Below are 2,500 nucleotides of genomic sequence, written 5' to 3'. Positions count from 1 at the left end.
GGGACGGACGACGACGGCGGCGGAGGGGCCGGCCCGCGTCGCGGGCGGGCGACGGCGCGCAAGCGGGACCCCGGAGTGGAAGGGCCTGCCTCCCGGCCCTGGCGAGCGAGGCGCCGCGCGAGAGCGAGCGAGCCCGTGGGCGCGTGCCGGGGGCAGGGCCGGCGGGCCGCGCGAGCCCGCCGCGAGGAAGAGGGGTTACGGGCCCCCGTGGCATTCCGAAACCTGTGCCGGCCCGCCGCCGGGCCGCCGCCGGGCCGCCGCGCCTCGCTGCCGATGCCGACGGCACCGGACACCGGTGTGGCCCCCCCGCCCGCCGCGTCCCGGCTGCCGCGCGCGCGTACCCGAGTTCGCCTGTCCCGCACTCTGCGCCGCGGGGCCGAGCACGGGGCTCGGCCCGCCGGCGGGTGCACGGCCCTCCCGAGGCCGCGCTCGCTCGCCGAGAGCCCGCTGCCGATTCCACCGCTGCCGGTGGGGGACCGCCTCCCCCCGTCTCTCCCCTCTCGCCTCTGCTGGTGCCCGCTCCGCTGCCGGTGCCCGTCTCCGGGAGCCGCGGCCCGCCCCCCCCGCCCCCCCACCCCACGGCGCTCCGCTGCCGCTGGGGGGGAAGGGGAAGGGGGGGGGGTCCGGCCCAGGGGAGGGCCCGGCGGGAGCGGGCGGCAGTGCGTGTGAGGGGCGGCGGGGCTTGGCTACTCCCCCCGGCGCCCGCGGGAGAGGAAGCGGCGGGCGCGGAGGCGAGGGAGACGGCCCTCCGGGTTGGGACGGGTCCCACGGGTCCCCACCCCTAAGCTGTGGGGGGCGGACCCGCGGCGGGCTGCGGCGGAGCAGCCCGTCCGCAGAGACCTGCGGGGGCAGGCGTTCCGGGATGGCGCGCGGGGCGGGCGCCGGGCCCCCGAGCGGGGGGCGTCGCGTTGAGGCCAAGCGAGGCGACGGTTCGTGCCCGAGTGGGCGGCCCGAGCCACGGCTCTCCTCCCGGGTGCAGCTGCCACCCGGCGCCGGGTTACTGAGGGAAACCCCGGGCCCCGGGAGGAGGACGAGGTCGTGGCGGCGGGTGTCGGGCGCACCCCGCGGGCGGACGCTCCGCCGAGGGGCGCGGGGGCCGGCTGGCGGGTGCCGGGTTCCCCCTCCGCGTCCCGTCTCGTCGCCGCTGCCGAGGCTGCCGCCGTCGCCGCGAGGTGGCGGCGGCCCGGTGGCGGGCGGCGGCGGGGGAGGCACCCCCGCGGGGATTTCAGGTCGTTTCCCTCACCCCAGGGCCAGGTACCTAGCGCCCGCGCTTCTCCTGCCCCCCCCTCGGTGACCCACCCGTGTGGTCCCGTGTGCCAGCGTGCTCCTCCCGGGTGCCGCACCGTGCGCGCCGCACCGGCCGTGCCTTCCCCCCCCCCGCCTCGGCTTCCCCCCACCCCGGTCCTTCCTCCCCCGCGGTGGGGGTGGGGGGGGCGGGGAGGGAGGGAGCGAGCGAGAGAGGGGAGAGGGCCTCCGGCCACCGCGGCCGCCGGCAGCCGCCCCGGGCAGGGATGGCCATGGGCCCCGGGCTCCGGGCCCGAGGGTTCTCGGTTGGAGAGCCGGGCGGAGGTTTAAAGACTCGGGCGGCCCGATGCGACTCGCGGAGGCGGCCGGGCGTGCTGCCGGAGGGCCGGGGGGTCGGCGCGCGCGGGCGCCGCGCCCCCCCATGCCAGCCGGCGCGCCCCGTGCTCGCCCCGCGGGCAGCCGGGACGGAGAGGGGTTACCCTGCCCCCTCTCTCCGCGGTCTGGTCTCGGCGGAGAGACGCCGCGCGGTCGGCCTAGTTGCCGGCCTGCCTCGAGCGTTGCGAGCCGGGCGCGAGCGCGTGCTCGCCGCCGGGAGGGCGAGCCCCCACCGCGGGTGGTGCGGGCGCCGAGCCTCCGCGCGTCTCCTCCTTCTCCCTGGCCGGTGCTTCTGGGTCTTCCGCCGTGGCCGCCGTCGGCGGCGCCCTACCCTACGCGCCCGCCCCGGCACTCTGCCGTCCGGGGCGCCCGCCTCGCTCTGCCCCGCCCGGCTCCGCCAGGCAGCGGGGGGGCGGTGGTGGGGCGGCGGCGGGGGCGGCCCGCCCCGCTCTCCGCGTGGAGACGGGGAGAGCGGGCGCCGTCCCCGTCCGTGCCGCCTTGCCCGCCTGCCCGCCGCCGGGCGTCTGTCCGCGGAGGGGACGGGCGAGCGCGTGGTGTCACCCGCGAGGCGGTGTGTGCGGGCGCGCGGGGGTGTGGGCGCCGCGGCGGCGGCGGCGGCGGCGGTCGAGCCGGAGGGCCGGCGAGGCGAGCGGGGAGCTGGGAAGCGCGGGGCCGGCGGGCCGCAGGCGCGCGGGCGGCGGGGCGACGCCGCTCCCGGTGGCGGCCGGGCTCTGACGCCTGGGGCGGGGGGGGGGTGGTCTGCGGGGACGGACCCCCCCCAACATCCCGAGGCAGGCGGTGTGGCCGGCCCGCCGCTCCCTGCCGGGCCAGACCGAGCCGGGCGCCTGGGCCGGACTCGAAGCGAGACAGGGTTTGTCCC

Source organism: Dromaius novaehollandiae, unplaced genomic scaffold (genome assembly GCF_036370855.1).
Source record: "Dromaius novaehollandiae isolate bDroNov1 unplaced genomic scaffold, bDroNov1.hap1 HAP1_SCAFFOLD_85, whole genome shotgun sequence".
In the NCBI taxonomy this organism is placed as follows: Eukaryota; Metazoa; Chordata; class Aves; order Casuariiformes; family Dromaiidae; genus Dromaius; species Dromaius novaehollandiae.
The sequence above is the reverse complement of the archived record's forward strand: the minus strand, read 5'-3'. Positions refer to the sequence as shown.